This window comes from Grus americana, chromosome 20, assembly GCF_028858705.1.
Source record: "Grus americana isolate bGruAme1 chromosome 20, bGruAme1.mat, whole genome shotgun sequence".
Taxonomy (NCBI): domain Eukaryota; kingdom Metazoa; phylum Chordata; class Aves; order Gruiformes; family Gruidae; genus Grus; species Grus americana.
The window spans coordinates 4,426,958-4,449,713 of NC_072871.1; the positions used below are offsets into that span (position 1 = coordinate 4,426,958).

The following is a 22,756-nucleotide window of genomic DNA, read 5'->3' on the forward strand; positions in this document are numbered from 1 at the left end:
TCTGCTTCCTTAAGCAGGTAGCATTTCTGTGCTAAGAAATAGCCTAAGCTGGTAACTGTGCAGCATCTTTTCATACTGACTAGCTGGGGCCGTTCCAATTGAGTATAATAAACGATATAAGGAACAATATAAGCGGTGCTATAAATAATAATGCTGCAATTCCACTGATGGCTTATGGTGGCATTATAAATGATCGGAGCAAAGTCAGGAGGTCTCTTCACACCACCAGAGCCTCATGGTGGAATTATAGATCTAATTTAAGTGCATTTTGGGGGTAAATTATTTATTAAAGTGTAAAGCTTATGGAGATAAATGTTCAAGTAGTCAGACTCCTGGACTAGGTGAGCATTCCTGGTCCTAATAATTACAGGTAGAATTTGCCCACGGGCAAAAGGGCTAGATCAAGATTTTAGCAACATTTTAGGTATCCAAAAGCCCTGGAGGATGCTGCTTGGCACAGGGGCGCAATCTCCAGACTTACACTGCATTGGCCTCCTTGTACAGGTGATCAATCCAGAACACCAATTGCTCATACCTCGATTTTCATCATTACACTGGGGTTAGGAGACGAGAGCAAACAGAAACATTTTTTTGGCTGATGAAAAAACAGATATTGGTTGTTATCTTACAATTTTTGGTTTAAGTTTTCCTGAATCACAGGCCTGAAATGGAGTCCTGGTGTTTTCACCTCTTCCTGCATATTTAATTCTCATTTCAGTCAGAATCTGTCACTGTCACTAAACTAGGAAAGCGTTCACAGGACCGTGCTGAAATTCTCTCTGCCACACACTTCTTGAGCGACCTCGGGCAAGTCACTTAATCCTGAACTCTCAAAAATGTACGTAGACACCTGGATATATCTAATCTGCAAGTTGTAGGGACCTCTCCACACCAGCCTGGCTGATCTCTATGTGGCCAGAGCATAGAGATCGCTAAAGGCCAAGCTCGTGGTGGCATTACCAGGTGTAACCTGAAGTCTGCCTTTAGCATGGGAAGAAAAGGAAGACTCAGCTTATAATCACTCCGAAAACTGCATTTTTTGGAGTCTTCTGCAAGATAAAAATTGTCCATGGAGCAGGAGACTCAATACTGTCTTGCGCCACTGGGCTGCAGGAAGGATAAATACATTAAGATGAGGCATTAAGATACTGTGGTAATTAGGAGCCGTATAAGTAACTTAGATATAGAATGAAGCTACTAATAATGCATGAATGCAAAGCATTAAGAGGTTTCCTTCATATAAAGCACCCAGCCATTCGGTGGCCTAGCTCAATTCTCTGAAGCTGCAAATTCAGGCTGAAAATCTTATGAGGATATGCTCTTTCTGTGAGGGGTTGTGGGTTGGTTTTTTTCTTGTTATACTTAAAATATTGCTGAGGCCAACTTTTTGTCTATAGGCAGTGTTTTTCCCATAGCTTCCAGCCAGACTAGAAAATGTTGAACGACATGGGAAAAGGTATTTTTTTTAAAAAGCAAGTAAAATTAGGCAGAGGGCTTGGGGGAAGATTCTGATTAAGGGAGTGTATCTAATGGTCAAACCAGGGAGATGGAGTCAGTATTCCTGCCTTTAATTCACTGTGTAACCTTGTGTCTGTCACTAAGCTTTTCGTGCTCCATTTTCCTCGTCAGTAAAATGAGTATTATAATAGTTACCTTCCCGATAAGGGTTTTCAGTTAATCAATTTCTAAAGCCCTTAAGTACAGAGAGACACAAGATATCGTATCAACAAAGTCCAGCGTTGATCTGTGGCTGGATATTCTCTGAACTGCACCATCTGTAAACGAATAGGACCTGATCTATATAAACCATAAAAATTCCTAATGACTTTGATGAATAAACACTATTTCTTGCAAATAATACCTGTGTGTTTTTGTCACAGGCAGGATTTGCTTCTTAAAAATCTGTTGGAAAAGCAAACTAAAAAGGTTTCAGGTGGATTGGTAGAATTAAACTCCCTTGATGACTGAATTGCTTGCGCAGTTTGCCTGTGCTGTTCCTTATAGTGACTCGAGTCAGTCTTTGTGCCGCTGCTGGTGGTAGCAGTAGACAGAAAAAGTACTACATTTGTTTTTGCTCAAAATTCTGAATTTTTGCCAAGGGAGAAGGAGGAGGAAATAATGAACTTTTGACAGGCGTTTTTCAAACAATAGAATACTAAATTATGGTCTGGGAATGAAGATCCTTTCTTACAAGAGACAACTAAGGAGCTTAGCTTTGCTAGCCAAGCAAGACTGAAGGCTGAAAAAGAGGCAGCGATTCTTGCACATAAGTAGATTGGGGCATAACAGTGGGGAAGGAAAAGAGCTATTAAATCAGAGAGTCAATGCTGAAAGAAGAACAAATGGGTATAAACAGACCATTAATAAATTTGGGCTATTAATTTGAAGAATATGTTTAAATATCGTAAGAGCTGGATTACAGAGAGCCTGTAGACAGGAATAGGCATAGGCAGGTGAAGTAGCCCACCCGGGTTGAAGATGGAGCCACTCGCACACTGCAGCCAAGTGGCACGGGCAGAGGAGTGGACCTGAGTCCAACTCCATATCTTTCCCTTGCTTGGGCAAGTCAATTGATTTTAGTATTTCCTTCAGTTTACTCCATTTCCAAGAAAATGTAGAGGATAACTTCCTTTCTTCAAAGTGCCTTTCTACATATATCACGGCTGGATTTTAAATTGAGGAGCTAGCTATCACGTCACCATTGCATTATATATATATATATCTCCTATTCCAATCTTTGCTCTACAGTCAAGTGTTTCTACTGCCTTCCCCCACTTCTCTGCTGTTACCATCCAATCCTTATTTCCTCCTCTTCCTCCACCTTGTAGCCCAGACCGTTTCAGCCCTGTCAATTCATTAAGTAAAGACATACAGCTGCAGTTGATGGTTACAAGCTACAGCACAAGTGGAGCAGCTTGAATTTAAAATGTGCTTGTTTCCTTTCCTGCCCTGCTCACTTTGGGCTGCTGTGGCTTTCACTGCAACAGCTCTCAACCTGCCTGAGTCCCAACAGCTCGACACTTCAATAATTTAAGTGATTTACATTCCCCAAAGTGCATCCAAACAGATTTATTATGAGTGTTTGCGACCTGTTCTTCTAAAGCACTTCTCTGATGTCGGTTCTTCATTAGAGTTCGCCACCCAAGTCAGTTCAGAGCGATAATGGGAAGGTAAGTGCTGTTTCTTGAGGCTTGTCGTGGGAGCCAAGCCTGTTAAGATGGGCTGATATTAGGGGTCTCTGTGTTTATTTAGGTTGCAGAATGTGCAGGTATGATTAAGACAAAGCACTTGAGGAAAAAAATATTTGAATTTCTCCCATATTGAGTTTCTGTCCCTCTAACAAGAAATTGAGCGTGCTACCTCATGAGATTTTTGCCCACTTGTAGGTTAGTATCATTGATTTATGTTTTTTTATTATTCTTTTTCCCTTGGCCAGTCTGCCACGTGCCAGCGCATCCCTTCGGATGCGTAAATCATCCTTTCTCCTTGGACCACTCTGGTCTCACAGAAGAGGGTGCCCCTTTCTCCAGGCCAACAGCAACCCACTTGGCAAAGCTTCTCCTACGGTGTGCCAGGTTGGCGTATTCCCCATAGCTGTCCTCAGCTCTCCCTCACGCCGAGGTGGAGCTTCCTGCAGGTGCCTGAATGATTCCAACTGGCCTGAAGCACACAGCTTTTGCTCTGTTGCTGGAAAATCGTATCTCTCTTATTTATGACTTATGTTAAGGTACCAAGTACTCCTTCTAGATACGTGCCTCAGAGATTGTGTTGTCCCAGTAGGCAAGGAGAGCATTTTTATAGTTATTGTGGAACTATGGCACTGAGAAAGTCTATGGGACCTTAGTCAAGGCTGTATGAAAGTTTGTAGAAGAGACTGGTACAGAACTGGTACTCCAGGCTCTCTGCCCTGTGGATTAGTCCCAAAGCTGTCCTTCCTTTTGAATTTGTACAACTACCTGGCTTGGTAGGAGTTGCCCCGGTTCACTTTGCCACGTCTCAGTCCCATGTAGTCAAAATTTCCCTTCTGTGCTTTTTTCCGCCCTGTTCTTCACCATTTTCCTGGCTGGCTTGAAATTTCCCTGCCTTGCTGCAGTGCTGGGCACACATCTCTTGCTGCTCTGGTTTGTCCATCACTCTTACGCTCCTCTCCCTTTCTCAGGAGTCTGTCCTTTCGCGTTTGAACACACACCACTCAAGCAGCAAATCAATCCCACGTTCCCTGTCCTGATGTGTCGTATAGGAATCTCTCTGGAGCCCGCAGTGAGGGCTACAGCTTCCCCCCTGACCTGTGAATTCTCCCCTTCTATGGGGATTGAGCACTGGTCCCTCATCCACTAAAAGAAGAAGATTTCAGCCTCATTTTTCACTGGCAGTGACTAGAATGACCAATCTGCTGCCTGCTGAAGAGCAAAAGGTCAGGCCAGGTCTGTTCTGTGGCTACTTGTTTTTCTCCACAGTGACCAATTTCAGACGGTAATAGAAGCATCAATAATGTCTCTGTCTTCTCTGACTGCTTTGTTTCTTATTTTTTCCCCTCCCTATTGATTGAAATATTGCAGCCTCCGTTTGTTAGCTCAGCCCCTGTGAGGCAGGCTGAGCCATCCGCTCACAGCACATGTCTTCCCCATGAGCTGAGCTAATTTGGGATCATGGAGGTGTTGACCACAGATTGCAGCTTGTAATCTCCTTGGCTCATGCTCTTTTGTGGTTGAGGTCTGAGTTTTTGGGGTTCTGAGGAGCAACCTGGCAGCCGAAATTCTGCTAATGTGTTTGCACGCTTAGAAGCAGCAGATGGAAGACTCTGTCCAAGGACTGATCACCATCCCAGTTCAACAGGCTCAGCTCCTGCTGCCAGAGCTGCAGATGAAGCTGAGAGCAACGAGGAGCCTCAAGGACAGGGGTTGTGTGGCACACGTGTCCTCAGAGCTGCCCCAGCTGTGTCTGTGCTCAGCTCTGTGTAGAGAATGATCCAGGCCTATAGGAATTCAGTGGAAACCAAGTCTTCTTTCCATCTTGGTGGAAAATAATATATATTAAAAAAAAAAAAAAAAAGCCAAACCACCACCACCAGCAGCAACCCACCCTTCCTGCCAAACAAGCTGCCTGTCAGAGAGCTTCATCAGAGCTCATGCTTCTTCCATGTGGTTGGGTCAGGCCCAAGAACATAGCTCAGCCGTGAACTTTTTCTGTTGAACTTCATGTATAGCTTTTCTCAGAGTAAGTTAAAGTTCATAGTTGCATCTCTGGTTTAGTTGTCTCCCCAGTCTGGGAGTCATGAGTTTTGAGCTCTCACCCCCAAGCCATCGCTTCTCCTTGCACAGGGACAAGGAAATGGAAGATGGCAGGCTCAGTCTCCCCCGGTTTCCACCAGACAGATACTGTGTTTAGCAGGAGGCAGACCCTACTTCTCACTGCTTTCCTGATCTGCAGCATCTCAGCCTCCGACATACTGCAGAGCATCTTATAACTGCCCCGCAGCCGGTCCCACCTTGTCACAGACCTCCACAGCATCTAATTGTCATCTTGGCCATGTTTGGAGTGGGTGTAAGACATGATGCTGGCTCCTGCTGAAGTCCTGCTCCTAGACCCTATATCATCATCAGAGTCCTCCTTTCTAGAATATAGCTAGTGCTCTTTGCAAATGCTGATTTCTCTTGACAGATGAAAACTTGATGAAATTTGGTTGTTCTAAACAAATCTGTTTCTGTGAGCACATGCTTCTGACTAAGAGGGCTTTGCAGTTTAGAACTGCTTAAGTTAATTGATATTCAAGAGAGATTATTCAATAGTAATGCATTCATAAACAATGTCACTGTTTGTTTGAAAAATTAAAACATTAATTTAAATTAAACTGTAAACAAGGGAAAGATGTTGTATGAGTAAGGATTGAGAAGGCACTGCAGAACATCTGACTGGAGTAATGTTTTCCCTATATTTGTATGGGACGTGCATCTTTTAAAATGAGGAGAATCAAAACCATTTTGGGCCCTGTTTTTAGCTCTTCTCAGAGTCTTTCCTCTTCAGCAAGAGAAGATAGTTCAGTGGTCACCTGAGTCTTCAGAAACCTCTGTTAACTCTCTTCTCCATCAGCCATCTCTCCTGACTGTGGCTGGCTCTCACCAGGGCATTTGACCATCTGAGCCTGGGAGGTGATGGCACTCCTATCCCATGCAATGCGTGCTGGGATTAAAATTAGTCCATTTTGGCTGAAAAAAATGCAGCTGACCATTTTCACAATACTACCTATACCACTTCCAGCAGGAAGGGTTTCTTGGGTAGAGTGTGGCATTTTTGGAGACGTTTCTCTTTACTAATAAATCCCTGCTTTATAGATAGACAAGCCAGGTTGTTAAGCCTGGCTCAGTAAGGCAGGCTACAGCAGCAGATAGAGCACGAAGTTAAAACTTAGATGACCTGGGTTAAAGTTTCTGCGCTGCTACAGATCTTCACTGTAATCTTGAATAAGTCACCTCTTCTCTCTGTCTCAGTTCTTCCCTGTAACATGGGGCTGTCAACACCTTCTTGCTTCATGAGATTTTCAGAGTATAAATACACTAAATGTGTGGAAGCACTCAAATACAGTGGTAATGAGGGTCATCTAAATACCATACGTAGATAAGTAAGGATGATTATTTTCCATCTCCTTTATCCCTGCATGATAAAAATCTTTCCAGAAACCATTATGTACAACACATAAGCCAGAAGGAGTGGGAAAGTAATTCCCTGTCCTCAGCTATTTTTTGTATGTGGATGAGGTCTGTATTTGGGGTGGTTATTTTATCACAGGGTCTTTCTCTACATATTGGTAAGCAGGGTATATTTTGCATGACTTTGTTCATCGCACCACCCCAATAATATTAGGCAAGTAAAATATATAAAGTTATTTCTGGTGAGGGAAAATCAAATTTCTTCTCAGAGATTATTGGCAATAGAAGAATCAGAATGACTTTAATCCTGTCCAGTACAGAGAATTCCCAGTAGCTTCAACATGTTAGTCTTCTGTTTTTCAGAAGTTTATCTTTGGTTCCCAGGGGTCACAGTAAACTTGATTTGGCAGAATGTGGTCCCTGACACTTCTTCGAACACAGTCTCTGTATCAGATAGGAATGCCAGGATTTTGTTTTTTTCCTTATGAGTGCAAGGCAATGAGATTGTTCCTTAAAATGAACATGAAAACTTGAGATGTCTAAATCAGCTTTCAGAATATGGGAAAACATTATTTTTTATTTATAGAAAGAATATTAGAAGTAAAACTCCAAAGTTCTAGCTTTATATCTAGCAGCAAATGACCAATTGTAAGTTGTGTTCTTTCGTGCCTCAGTTTCCCAGTGTTCAAAAAAAAAATACAATTAATTTTTAAGGCAAGATAGGGCATATCTATGCAATGCTATATTGTATTATGGTTTATTTAACCATTAAAATATTTTCTTAAAGAAAATGATTTAAAGCTGATAGTAAGAAATACTTTTCTTACATAGCACGTAATTAACATGTGGCACTCAATGCCACAGACATTATGGAAGCCAAGAGCTTTGGAGGATTCACAAAAGGATTAGACATTCATATGAATAATGAGAAATTCTATTAGAGAAAATAAAAAATGTATGAGGGATGGAGAAGTTCATGCTTCAGGGTATAAAGCAGCTGCTAATTGATGAGGGCTAGGAAAGAAATGTGTCCCTGTGGGCAGGACATCCTGTGATGGTTGCTGCAGCAAGGCAACTCCCACCTGAAGGTAACAATTGAAATGAAAACCACAGGTCCAGCCAAGCCAACTGTGGCTGAGCCATGGTGGCCTGGTAGCCCGTAGCAGGGTAAAACTGGGATTCTTGGTATTGCATCCAAATGTTTCTGACTTCCCAGCTGTGCGGGGAGGTCTCAGCGGCACCACGAGCGCCTGGTGCAAGGCGCTGGCGCTGGCTAGGAAGGCAGGACGTCCCAGGCACCTCGACAGGGTGTGCTGAAACCTGTCCCATCCTCCCTGTGTGTAATCCCAGGAGAAAAAAGAAAATAGAAAAAAACAAACCAAAAAGCCACAAAGCCTGGTCGCTCAGCTGATTTGCAGTCATTCCTGTCCAGTCTCCGTCTCTGTTTATCCAGGGCCTTCCACAGAGGTGTGTGCGTAGGGGACGCAGCCATTTAGCACACGCATCGGGTAGCCAGTCATGTTTGCAGCTATCGAGCAAGCAATTATGGTTCATTCAATCAAAGGCTTTCGTTTGATCCAGCCTCAATTAACAGGGAAGGCATTGCCACATCTGCCCGCAAGTTCAGAAGTGTCCGCGATTCAACTTAGATTATTGCTATATTTCTGCAGCTTTTGACAGAGTAAGATTGATTACAAGAAATAAGAAAAAAGAGTGACCTTCCTCGGACTTTTCCAATGGTATTTCGGTTAGTATTTTATAATCACTGTTTAACAGAGGAATTGCTCTCTGGTTATTAATATAAAAATTATCACCTCCTTTGACTAATAAAATCAATAAAGGCTCCTGTCCTTTGAAAAGGCCAGAAACCTTCTCTCTGTTCATAATTAAACATTTCAACCTAATCTGGAGCAATAATAATCTTCAAAGTTTTATAAAATTCCTAATAATAATATCTTACAGAACACCTTTCCGCTCAGCAGGTTTCGCAAACTGTAGCCCAGATTTGGAAAGCATCTTTGTGCACGGCTGGACTTGGATACGCATGTCACTTTTTAAGGAGGTTTTTTTGGTGGCATTTCCTCATCAGTGATAAACGCATATAGGAAATCTATATGTTGCGTTAGTAACACAATTAAAAGGCTGTTGTTGCTGGGTTTGCCATATAGCAGCCAGATGGCATAATTTTTAATTGAAGGTGCCGGCATTTACATTAACTCAGAGACCTCTAAGGAAAGGATCAGGCTGTGGCAGGTGCTGAGAAATTATAGCTAACTTTTATTAAAAAAAAAACCAGGTTTTTCCAAATGTCTTATTTCTTATATTTGTGTTGGAACATAGTGGACCAAAGTACTTCTTGCTGTCCCCTTGTTACACCAGGGTTAGCTATGAATATCTAAAGTCAGTGTTCATATAGTTGGTGATGATGTAAGCACCGCATATCACTTGCCTACCCTTCAGTCCAGCCAGCGTGTCAGGGTTAACTGACACAATGGTAGAAGCAGGATCAAAATTCATAATCCTATGTGGAGAGATACTGCTTCTGCCTCTCTAATTTCTACTGTCCTTTCCTGGAGTTACGTTTATCAGGATTACTCACTTCTCAGGCAAGTTATCTCTGTCAAGCTTGAATGGCTATTCTCACGGGGTACCGAGAGACATGCGAGCTAATTAACTATCATCCTGCATTTGATGATGACGAGCATCCATTGAGAACCTTCCATCCCAGTGGATCTCGTGGAGCTTCGCATATTAAACAAACCTGCATATGCCAAGCACAGGGATTACCTCCTCATCAATGAGTGGCAACTAGTTTTGAGTCGAATCGCTCAACAGTTTAACAGCAGGCAGCAGAGCTACGCAACAGTTCACGGCGGGGAGTAAGGAGTACCTTTATGGAATGATTAACTTGTCTAAGAAAATGATGTCTCTGCAGGGCTTTCATTTCACACATGTAGCTGCCACCAGTAACCCTGTAACAGAGCGGGCATGAAATCCGGGGTAGGGATCCCTTTTCACCGTTGCCCACGTATAGAATTCCTGCAGGCAGCGTAGGTATATATGTCAACTTAGATTTAGGTAACGATAACTCAGAATTGACCCTTTTGATCTAATCCAACCCTTTCTTAGGCAAAAACATTTCCAAACCCGGGTGTTTTCGTATAAAAGACTGTCCTTTCAGTGCCAGTCACTGAAACCTGTGAAGCAGTCCCAATGGATGACCGAAAGAATGCTGTACTTTTTTTTTTCTATATTCAAGCCATCTCGGTGAGGGAACTTAACTGATGTTATGTAGCCCTGAGTTGATGTTGTATGGATAAGTCCTTTGACTCCCTTAGGCATTTTGGAAGCATCTGATTTGGGGTGAATGATGTAGTCTTAACTTCAGAAGTTTCAAGCATGCAGTTTTGTTTGGAGCTGACTTGGCTCTGGCTTTCGACAAGGTCCTCGAATCCCGTTAACAACCAAAATGCACAACTGCACTTAGAAAAAAAAAAAAAAAAGAAAACCCCCAAGTTCTTTGTACCCCCCTCCCTTTCCCCATACGTGGGTGAAGATAATAGTTTGTGCGCACCATCAATGGATGAAAGAGCTACCTAAATACTGAGTGCTATTGTAGGACAAGACTCGGTGGGTGTGAATCTGTGCAGCCCCACTGAAGATGATGAAACTGTGCTGATCTCCACCTGCTACGGATCAGGCCCTGAAGTATTTATTACTGTTATCATCTGAACCTGAGTTGCAGCTCTCCCCCATATTTACTCATCACTGACTTTATCACATCCCCTTTCATTTTCTTCCTTTCTGAACAATTTACATTTCACCCCCTTGGAGCTTTTTTGGATGAGACTCCTTTCATCTCTCATCATAATGTTCAATAATGACATTTCCATTTGCTTCCCTTTTCATGAGGCTCCTTTTTGAAAACAGGATCTGACCCCTGTCTTTGTATTCTCCTGTCAGCCAAGAATCACATTGTGCATGAATTTAATTGACTTACTACATCTTTACAGAATGTGGTTACTTTAGTTTTGTGTGTGTTCTGTTTGTTTGTTTGTTAATTTCTGGGTCTTTGAGAACTAGATTATGCAATTTCCAGAGCCTATTTCCAATTACTATTGAATCTTTCAATTGAACTGAATTTCATTGTGAGATGGAAAATGGAACGAACTGAAAATTCAACTGAAAACATGTCAGTATTGTTGATACATGTGTTAGTGCTAATATAGAATTTATCAGCTTATTTTCTCTTCTGGGGCAATGTAGGGAGGGGAAACATCAAATAAACAAAAGCAAGTACAGTTTTTTCTTTTCTTTCACAGCAAGAAACATCTGTATTGCACTGAACAAAACTTTATTTGCCCTGTTTTGATGAACACGAAACCCACCTGATCCTGCTCTTCAATCCTCAGATGCAATGGAAAAACTACTCTTTTCAAGAAATCTCCAGCATTGCTGTTATTTAACTAGCTTCTGATCTGGTATAACCTGGCCTATCGCTATCGATCCAGAGGGAATGAGATTGATTTACACCCATAGAGAATCTGGTCCATTATTATGACAAGTGACATTGGTGCTGGTGGCACCTCGTGGAGGATGAAAGCAGGTTGCTTCTGCGACAGACACACAGTGCACAGAAAGGACCGGTTGGTACAAAAGCCGTTTGAAGTGTTTAGGTTGCGTAAACAAATGTCGCTTTATTGCTTGGTTCGTGGCAAGGTGCAACATTTCCTGGAAGGCAGAGTATGGTGGAGAGCTAAATGGACTGTAGTCCCTCTCTCCTACGAGCTTGCCTGGTCCTGCATGTGCTGTGCCATGTGGCAGAGGGGGGGGACGCGGAGCCACCGCTCCTCAGCACTGCTGGGACCATCCTTGATGGGTCCATCTCACCCGCGTGCTCTGTCTCTCCTTTACTGTACGGTAGCTTCATGGCTCCCAAGAGGGCTAAATACATATCGGTGTGAGAGAGAGGGCTTTGCCTTGTAGGAAGATGTTTGAAAGTAGCTCTTTGCCCTTCTAACTTCTTTGAGGGAGAGAGTGCTGGCCCCATCCGCCATCAAGCTTGGTCAGATCAAAACTCTGCACAAGGAGAGGACCAAGTGCTCCGTGCAAAAATGATTTGCAGGTGTCATTCCAGTCCATGGAGTACCTTGCCAGGTTCTGGCAGCTGGTGGTTGGAGGGCTTCCTGAGGGCCTGGGTGTTTAAAACCCCCACCAAACCCACAGATGTGCACACCCTCTCTGAGTCTCCTTGCTCCCTTTTTGAAGCTAGATGACCTCCCATAGCATCCTGAGGTAAGGACTGAAATGCCTGTGGCTTGAAAAGGGGCTTGTTTAATTTACTTGAAACCACTTGCACAATGACTACGTAGAGCGCCCCATAGTTATTCTGATATAAGACAGCCTGGGGACCCATTCTGCACTTTTTTCCACCCAGATCTTTAAAGACCTCTCTTCCAAACTCTCGATTTTTCTCTTTCCTGAGCCCTTGGTTAGTAAGGCTCTCCTTGCACGCCATTACTTTGATCCTTGTTCCCTTTCTCTGCACGTTTTCCATTTTTAGTTATCTCTTCTTTCTTTCTTTCTTTTCCTGAAATGGGGAGAGTAAAATCACATGCACAATTGGATATTCAGGTGAACTTTAGATTCATACAGTGGCACAACCATGCTTTATGTTTTCTTCTCTGATATTCCAGCAGTTCCTGCTACTCTATTTGCCTTTTTGAGCATTTCTGAGTACTAAACTAACATTTTTCAGAACTATTCACAATGATTCCAAGATCCTATTCCTGACAGGAGATACAGTGTTAGGCTTATTTTCCCCATGCACATTACTTAGCACTTATCAGCACTGCATTTCATCTGTCATTTTATCACTGAATCATTCTGTATCTCAAGAGTCTTCTGTGATTCTCTATAGTCAGCTTCAAATTTGACTATGCTCAGTTATTTTGTGTCTTCCACTAACTTCATCTACTCGTTATGAATCCCCTTTTCCAGCCCATTTATGAATATGTTGAACATGTTTGCTTCCTGTCCTTTTAAGCAGTTAACAAGAAAAGTTCTCCTCTCATTCCATTAGGCTGTAGCTTCTTTAAGAGCTTTTGGATGTTTGAGAGGTTTGTTTGGGTTTTTTTTTTTTAATTCCCAAGCACTACATTGACTACATCATCCTTATTGATATATTTCTTAATTACTTAGAAGACCCCAGAATGATTTGTGAGGCATGACTTCCCTCTACAACAGCCGTATTGACTCTTCCTGAAGAACGATGTGTCCGTGTATTCACTAATTCTGTTTGGTTTCGTTTCTAATAATTTGGCTAATTTGCCTGGTGCAGCAATCAGACCTGTTGATGGGGACTGTGGCATCAGCTCCAGAGAGTGATTTTTAAGGCTGGAGTTGTATTTCCAAGTTTTCCTTCTTGTGCGGAGACCGCTTTCCAACGGGTTCAGAAGGTGGCTGGCGTGATTCTGCATGACTGCCTACTGAGGAAGGATCAAGATGGACTGGAAGCTCTCTGTTTCAGGCCTTGAAACCTCACATTTGTCACAATCTACTTTCCCTTCGTCCTCATCTTTAGGTTATGGGGAGAGCAGTGACTACCTTTTCAATCCCCAGTATGGGGGCTTGTCACTGCACCAGGCAAAAGTTGTATTTACAGAGATACGAGCAAATTGAGATTGTGTGCTTTTTAAGGATAAGGTTTTGCCTGCCCTACGTTTTATCTGACAACTGAGAGTCTGAACAAGTAATATTTGTGCTCGAGTCTTCCTTCTGCTGGAAAGGGAAGCAGAGCTGTGAGCAGCAGGAGCTGTAAGGGTCCTTCAAATCACAGACCACTTCACTGCCTCTTCTTCCTGAATCGTTTGTCCGGCAAACTCAAGAACCAAACAAATGTGGATTATCCCCCAGTTGAGAAGTATTTTACTTTTAGCTGGTGTAAATCAGAACAACTCCAAAGAAGATTTTTTTTTTTGATCTGGCCACTTTCACACAGTCCAGTTATATCTGTATATCAACAAAAAGAAATATGATTTTTTTTTTAAATGACATAAATCCCACAGCTCTGTCAAAAAGCCTTGTATCACTCTAGCAGTCCCAGTCAGCCTTAAACTCATGCTGTCCATCTGGCTTTAGGAGAGGTTTCTGTATTTTTGGTTGGTAGGTTTGTTTTAAGGCTGGCTGCTTCAGTAAAACGCCCAGTTGGATCAAGGTATGGTCAAAACCCAAGCGAAAGTAATGACCAGTTCACATGGACGTGTTTATGTTCATTTCGGTAAAATTCTCACTTCTGACATCAGCTGAGGAGCTAATCTCTTGGTGGAGCAAAAGGTTGGAAACCGGCCCCGCTCTTGCCTACCTTCCCTTGGTTTGGTGGATAAACTGGGGAGTGCTGCCTGCAGAGCTGTCCTGCCCCTTCTCACCAGCATAAACTTCACTTCCAGGATCAGATAAACTTTTATTTTGTGAATCTATTATATGCTCCTCAAAGGAGAAGCCAACCCCTGCAAAATGACTTTTCCTTATGGGCCAGGGTTGGCCTCGCCAGTCCTTGCTATCCCGTTCTGATTCTCTCACAGCTACTTGAAAGTCTCATCACTCTCGAGTGGGGAGCCTTAAATATTTCCAGTGACATTTCCTTGGCCCTTGGTGATTTAATATTATAAACCTGGTATGTTATTAAAGTGACAGGAGATGTCTCCCCTTCACAGGTATATTTTTCCAAAAACTCATTTGAATTTTTATTACTTTATTTTGAGGGGCAGCTAGTGGAGCACAGAACAGGCAGGGAGGGCACAGGAGGGAAATGAGCCTGGTCCTGGGTATGAAGATCTCCTCTGTATGTACGTTGCAGGTTCTGGCATAGTTTCTTCCACCATAGTTTACTACAGAATTAAGAGTATTTCTTAGTTTGAGCAGTCAAACTAGAGTATTTCCAGGAAAAGTGTCTCTTTTCTGAGACTGCAGCCCATTTCAAAGGGATCACCTGGAGGGGAAATGGGCTTTCATGTGCTTTGCAAATACCACAAATTTTATGTTTTATCCAGATCTCAATCTGAGTCTGCTTAAGTTTCATCTTACAGCTGTTGTGACTATAGAAAAAATCTAAAGCACATAGGGAAATCTATAAACTGAGGACAGTATAGAAATAAATCCAAATTCTTAGCCGGCATTAATCAGTGACATTAAAATCATTTGAGTGGGGTTGTATCAGTTCCTTCTCGTTGCACATATAATCTGCAGGGCTTGGGTTTGCCCAAATGTAAGGGGGAACTGATTTTAACCACAAAAAACCCCCCTAGCTCCATAATGAGATCTCTGTTTACAGAAGGTCCATAAATTTTCAAGAATGTGTTTTTTTCAGATTTTGTTCACTTTTTATGGGGAGGCTGATTCATTAAAAACTTGGGGAGAAAATTCTCAGTTAGGATGTGTTCTTTTTGGTTCTAGAAGTGAGGAAAAGAGATCTTTTCTTTCTAACCACTTGTTCAGGAAAGCTGGGTTATTAGATCTCCATCAGCTACTGACGCTCTTGGAATTTATTTTGTCATGTTTTTGTTTTTCTGTCTTTCCATACCCTGCCCAGTCTGTCATGTGTAATATTTTTAGGAAATCTGAACAAATATCAACATCTTCATGTAGTTCGTGAAACAGACCCTTTTGCATTTTCCAATAGATACTCGGTTCGGTACTTTGATCCAAACCCATCTCTATGCTTTGTTCATTAAAATGGCATCACTTCGAAAGGATATTTGAAGATATTTCCTTTGTCTATGGCTTATCAGCTCCTTCCCATCTGCCTGTCTCGATATCGGAATATTGGTATTTTAGACAGTTCACTAAAAACTTTGCAAGCTAAGAAATGATATCCTATACTGCCAGGGCTTCATCCTTAAACAAGACATTCATGGCTCTTTCCATTAGGGTTTGAAACTGGTATCGCAGCAAAACCCTCCCATTCAGGTTTATTTTTACCTTTTCCATCTATGTAATCTCCAAAATCACTTTAGAAAAATACTGTATCAAAAGCTGATATTAAACTCTCAAGTGCCTGGCAAATGATTCAAAGCAACGGCTCACACCGGGGTAAACCCCAGAGATTTCTTTTGTAAAGTTCCACCTACATAATCTCTTATAGGTAGATTTTTAGAGCTTTCTATTTACTTTAGTCTGGAGACATTTCTTTGCTTTTATGGCTCATCTACTTTCTGTCCACCAGTTCTTTTAGACAGGAACGTTGCTGTTTCCCTACAGTTTAATTTTTTTCTCTTGCTTAGCGGTTTCCTTTGCTGTCATCCCGTACGCATGCAAAGCACGAGCACCCCACCTGCTCTGGAGCTGGTCACTGGAGAAAAGACGGTGCCGCACACCTGGCAGCAAAGAGAACCGATGCTGGGAAAGGCAGGCTGTGCAAGTCGCGCTTTGCTGCGGGACGGTACCTTGTGACATTCAAAATGCTGCTCCGATCCTTGGCTGATGCAAAGCGATCAAGTGGCAGTGGGTTTACTTTATGAGATCTCCTTTAATGGTGTATTTGAATATTCTCGCTTTGAAAAGATGTCTGGCTGAATTTGCTCATTGTCTTCTCCTTTTCGGTCATCTTCTCTCTCGCAAGGGACTGAGCGTCGCTTCTCTCCCCAGCAGCCGTGGGAGGCATCGTAGGCCAGGGCTCCAGCAGCACTGCAGACACGCGTCCTCTCTGGCCTGCAGCAAACGCTCCTTTACAATTCATGGGATAACCGAGGGTAAAGAAAACGCCGCGTAGCCCCATGGAGGAGCTGCAAACTGAACATCTGGACGGTTTTTACGTGCGAGAACAAGCACAGGCTTTGTGAGCCTCACAAACCCAAACTGCTATCACCGAGTTCTGCCCGAAAGCGAGCGCTGTTGGGGAGTCAGGGAGGGAGCAACACCAGCACGTGTAATGGAAGGGTGGCGTAATATTCTCTAAAGCATTTGTGTAATGGGTATTGCTAATATCTGTATCTACATAGGACAGTTTTACTGGTTATCTCAGCTGAGTTATAGTGGGCTAAAGTATAACAGCCCCTCTAACTTTCCATCTGAAATAAGTTTTTTTTTTATTCCCCCATGAAAAGCTATAATGGTCTCTCTGCCTCCTGCACAAGTCTCTTCCTGACTTACACGCTAACCTCCATGTCATTACAGTAAGTCGTCATTTATAGTCTCTTACTCGAGACTTCTTAGTCCTCATCACCTCGTAACATCACTTGGACCATATTTCTTCAGCACAGAGAGAGAAAAGGGAGTGTTTAATTTTTTATTTTTTTATTTTTTTTCCTTTCATTTAAGGAAAGGTTACAGAGTGGTTTTGGTTTGGTCTTTTTTCCCCTGTTTGTCTTAAACTCCTTTTCTAGTGACAAAACTGCCATTAAAAGAAAAGTCAGTGAGTTACTTACCAGAGTAAGTAATTTCCTTTAGGTGTTTACATCTTTAAAAATATTCTGTATTTAAATCCGTGTGTTATGATGCATTGAAAAAATCATTCTTTAGCAAGAAATTCTCATTTATTTTTAATGCTGAGTCCCTAAAAAGCCAGCTTTTGAAAGGAACATATAACTGAGTGGAAGTAAGGTGATATGTGTTCTTTTCAAATCACTCTGATGCAAACGTGAAGAAATCCCATAGCCAATTTCAAACAAAACCTTTCCTTTTCGCACCACGTACTCTCTTGGAAGTGGTTTCATCTCTCTTGCTCCGAGGCAGAGGAGAACCTGCCCTTCCTGCGGTGTCCCGATGCTCCGTGATGTTTGTGACCCTGGACAGTCTCAACTCTTCTTTCCTGCTCTACAGCCTTTTCCCAACACACCTCTACCCTTTCACCATCCTTCATATAGTCCATTTTTTCTTTTTTTTTTTTTTAAGAAGCTTTTTCTTCTCCAAAGAATAAACATCTGTGCATGTTAATCCTTCATCTTCCACGCAAAGCATAAGCAATTTCTTACTCCTTACACAGATAATGCACACAATTCAGCCATGAACGTGCGTCGCCTCCTTCCTGCTGATTTTACACGCTGGCTCCTTCCGCAGTCATGCACTACGTGCAGCCTTGCCGTCCCGTTACAGCCTCTCCCACGCTTTGCTCCCAGCCCTGACCAGAGGCGAAGCTGCTCAGCCCCATCACCACGTTATCCTACGCGCGCTCTTGGCTGCTCGCTCTTCATCCGGTGAGCGTATCCACAGACACAGGTGACATATGCCTCCACCATCCCGGATAAAACATCCGTCTCCAGATTCCCCCCGTGTGCAATGGGGAGGTGCGATCTCCTGGAGCAAATCAGCGCCGGTGCCTGCTGGCACGGCATCAGGCGATGCACCTGCGCTCACGCACACGTGCCACGCTTGCCCATCTCCCCCGTTTCTCTCCACCTCCTATTTCAGACTCCTAGACATCCCGGTGGCCCATTAACGGGATGTTGATGTCCAAGTAACGCTCCATTCCCTCCTCGAGCCCGCTGCCGTTACGTAAGGCTGGGTGCTAGGTGCGTGAGCGGGCCCTGAGCACATAATGGATGCTGTGTTTGCCTACGCTTACCGTACTTCCAGGATCTACATCAGTGCTTTGTAAAGCCCTTTGGGATACCGTGAACATGAAAGACGCTATATAAAACCCAAACCCTGTTCTATTCTAGAACAGCGCTTTTAAGTCCTTTTATCACAGAATGAGGCAAGGGTTGAATTGAGCCCAGAAATAGCAATTTAAAGTTTTCATGAAAGAGGAGAACAGTGTATGTTTGGTATATTTTAACATAATCTGAGAACAGTAAGTGCACTAAAAGCATACCACTTATTTGTGGGTGGGGAAGCGGAGAGGGGAGGGAGAAATGTAAGTGCTTGTTTTTCTTTGGGATTTCGTTTTTTTATGGGATCTGACAGAGATCTATCAGGATGACAAAAGGGAGGGGGAAAAAAACACCCTCACAGAGGTCTCTGATTGTCTGAGTTCAGGAAAATAACAACCTGTTTCAGTTGTTCGTGTGTGGAGAGATGTTCGGGATGTGATCCGAAACTCTATGCAGCCGAGGAACATAAGGAGAAAGCTTCAGGTTTTAATACCGTATCGAAAGCTGTAAGGTTATGAGTTAAACCCAATTGCTGGCAGGATGGCCGCAAAGCAGCGGCTGTCTGCAGATGGCGTGGATTTAAGCCAGGGCCTTAGGATCTAAGGGTAGGCAGTAGACGATGACACTGGAAAAAAAAAGAGGAGGTGTCGGACGATTTTGATTCAGGCAGTCACCTCCAACAGAGCACTGGACACTGCAGTGGGATCCATGAAAATGAAGAAAAGGGGATCCGGAGTATCTGGATTATGTGGCCCAGACCCTTCCGTATCTCCTTGCAGGGCAGCCAAGGTCAGCTCTGCACACGGACAGCAGAACAGCATCGTGGACTGCACGGCCCCCATACGTGGCTGGGTATTTTCTTGAATGGACCTACCCATCAGACAAATCTGAGCGCTCTCTGGAAGTACCTAGAAGTACTTTCATTTACTGCTCTGGCAAACTTTGTTCCGTTGACACGTTTTAGCAACAGTGATTGTATATTGTATATTAATTTGGGATTCTTTGCTAGAAGTATTGCATAGTACCAACTGTAGATACGCTTATCTATGGGAATTCCCCAAGGAAAAAATGCTTTTGATAAAGCCCCATTAATTAGTACTTGCTGAACTCACTAAGTTTGTCAGTTTTTAATCTGTTTAGTGTATTTTGTATTAGCGTAGGTCTAACTTTTAAAATCAAAACATTGTACGATCCTGAGTCAAAGGCTTTAATAAAGCCAAGTCCATCAATGTGATTATCAGTCCAAGTTGGAATCTTCCCAAATAATTAAATCAGGTTTATTTGATAAAACCTATTTTCCATAAAATCATGTTGACAGCCATTAATTCCATTCCTATCCCTTAATTCTTTATCAATTTGTTCCTCTATTAGCTCTTCCATTATTTTCACTGCATTTATGTCAGGATAAATTATCAATCCAGAGTAACTAGTAATCTCATATAGGGTTTTTTTTTTTTAAATGTGACATTGTTATCAGAGCATCATGTTACCTGCAACTCTCTTATTATTTGACTTTTATTGGGATTTGTGGGATTGATATCGTCCAAACCATCTCTTGATTTAGAGTATCTAGACTGGTCCATAATAGTTGTTGTTCAACTACTGGTGAACTTAAAGCCCTCCTCACCTTCCTTGCCATCAGTAGCCTTCAGTTCAAGGGCTGGGGTCACAGTAAAATTAACTTCCCAGCTGGGCATTTATGCAAGGCTTGTAACTGATATATCCTCGCTCTGTTCACATCTCCATGCCTTGTAACCATGGTCTTCTCATCCTTCCACTCCTTTTTCATTCCACTCTTCCTTAAAAGATTTTCTTCTTCAGTTATTACACATTTTCCTTAGAACTGCTTTTTATCGATCCTGCTGATCAGCGCCTGGCCAGGGCCAGGGATCCCCGTAACCGTTCATTGCACCGTTTTACATTCCTGGAGAATTTTACATTTGACGTTCCTGGATAATTTGGTGGGGCAGGGAGGAACAACAGCTGCACGTATCTACAGGACTGTGCATTTAGCGCTTCTGGTTTCTCTCTCTGGAAGAGGTCCTGCCCTTGCAGTCAGATGTGATACTCAGCCACAGAGCTGCTTTAAAGCAGTGTGCTTTTTTCCCTTGAGTTTTGATCTCTCTTATCTCCCAGATCTGTGTTGCAATGGACATGGCTGCTCTCATGCCTGACTTCCTCCGCACGCTCTGGGCACATTAGCTGCCTTGATTTATTGCTAAACCTAGACATAAAAAACTCTGCAACCTGTTCAGGTCCTCTCCCTTCTTCCAAAATCACCAGCTTTTTTTCCCCCGTTACGGACATTATTTCTGTCTTAGAGATAAAAGTGAAGGGGTAATAGTTCTTCCCTACTACAGCATACAACCTAGTGGTAAAATTCCGTGATTCCAGTAGTGAGGACTATATCATCTTCATACTTCAAATTACAAATCAACCTGAAACTTCAGGCATCCTCTAAAATCTTTCCTCAGAGCCATCTCTTTACGCTGCAGTATATAAACTGTTATTGAATAGAATTGCCTTTTTTCCACCGTTATTAACAGTTTGTCATCTCTGCTTTATCATCACCAGCTGTAGCATGTTGTAATAGGCTGATACTATTGTTAGGTTTTCCTTTATCCCTAACATACTTTTAAAACTCTTTATTTTCTTTCGCTATGCCAAAGATGGATTTTCCCCTGATGGTTTTTGCCTGTATTAAAGCATATTCTGTTTAAAAGGGCCAATAGGATGTTAATTTCAGATGTGGATTCCTCCTTTCATATAACAGTAATCATCGTAATAATAAAAATACAGGAAAATAGCACTTACGTATTTTTATTTCCCTTGTCACTGCAGGTCTCTCTATAATAATACTACTATCTCGGTTAATTTTGAATGTCACAAGCACTGAAGTTTCTATCATTTCTCCACAGAGATATGTCCAGAGTCTAATAGATATTCCTTTTTGATTATTTTTTTTTCCCTAATAAGACCTTATATTTTTACTCCAGTAAAGTTTCACCACATCTACGCTGTTGTAATTGAGGGCAAAATTTGGCCCTTTGACATCCATGGAATTATAGTAGAAATGAACCTATTCCACTTAGATCATAAAATCTTTCCTTGTAAATCAATCTTTCCAGTCCCTGAATCATCTCTGAAGATGTTCTTTGAGTTCCCTCCAAGTTGTCGATATGTTGTTGATGCTGAGATACTCAGAACTGACTGAATGTTTGTCTCATTGAGCCCACAGGGAGGAAAAAAAATGACCTCTCTTGACAAGAATTTATATATATCCTAAATAACCCTGTTCTCCTGTTATTTGCTGCCATATTAACCTGATGTGCTAATGTGTGATTTATTCTTATCCTTCAGTCTTTCTGAATAATTCACTTCCTGAGTAGCTGCGATTCAGGTGGTTTATGTTCATTCATTTTGTTGTGCAACTGAGACGTTTTCTGCCTGTTTTTATTCCAGCTTGACCAGCTGCTTACTATTTTTGCACTTGGGCATTTTGCTGATTTTTCACCTTAGACAAAGAACTTTCCCTTTTTGGTTTAACCTCTAAAATAAAGCTAACAACGTGGCCAGCCTGCACAAGCCTTATAATCCTTTTGCGTTTTTAAAGGATGTTTTGGCTTTCCCATGAGAAATGTTATGCTTCTAGTTACTTCCCGGTGCTCTCAAAGCCAAATGCAAAGTATATTTAAATATATAACGACACTTCATTGATCTGGCCTTTCAGTGCCTTTGGCACCATGTGCCTCTCCATGGATATATGAGACCAGGGCCAAATCCTTTTGGTGTAAATCACCACTGGCTGAGGAACTGTCTGGCACAATGACTCATTAGCTGCAAGACTACTTTCAAGGGTGGGATTTTATTTTTTTTGTATTTTTTTTTCCCATCATTTTAACATCCCCGTGATTTTTCCACGTCTTCCATCCTGCTTGAGAGCCTTGCTTGGATGAGTCCAGCCCCAGACTGTCTCTCTTTGCCTGGCTAAGTCAGACAGTTTTATTTCTGCTGCTCGTGGTCTTTTTTAAGCTGAGTGCCAGAAAGCACTGAGGTGAGCAGGGTGAATGGGCTGGGAAGCCTCTCCGAAGAGGGAGCGGTGAAATAGAGGAAAATTCTGGGACTTCTCTTTGAAAGAGCGGTGATGAAGGTTAAGCTCGAGCCAGCTGGCCCCGCTGGCTGGCACTGCTGATAGACAGAACCTTTATCAAGTGTCAGCAAAGACATATGACATTTATCACCGTGGAAAGCCGGGTGCTGCTGCACTGACAGAGCATATTCAATACACGCCATCTCCACTGTACTGAGATCCCTTAATGGCATGATTTCTCACTGAGACCGGGACAGCTCTTCCTTCCGCCTCATCTCCGCCTCTCCCTTCAGCTGCTTTTTGCTGCTTTTTCTACCTTTCCCTCCATAAGTTTTTCTTTCCTTTTTTCCCTCCATATTTTCTGTTCCCTATCATTCTCTCCATTTTCCTTTTGTGTCTTTTTTTTTTTTTCTATTTTTTTTTCCCCCAAC

At 42.5% G+C, this 22,756-nt stretch overlaps 1 long non-coding RNA gene across 4 annotated transcripts in view; it reads left to right on the forward strand.

Moving 5' to 3' along the window:
• Positions 1-22,756, forward strand: part of LOC129215564 (uncharacterized) — a 100,502-nt gene that overhangs the window by 72,394 nt on the left and 5,352 nt on the right. The gene's annotated exons all lie outside the window — the stretch shown is intronic.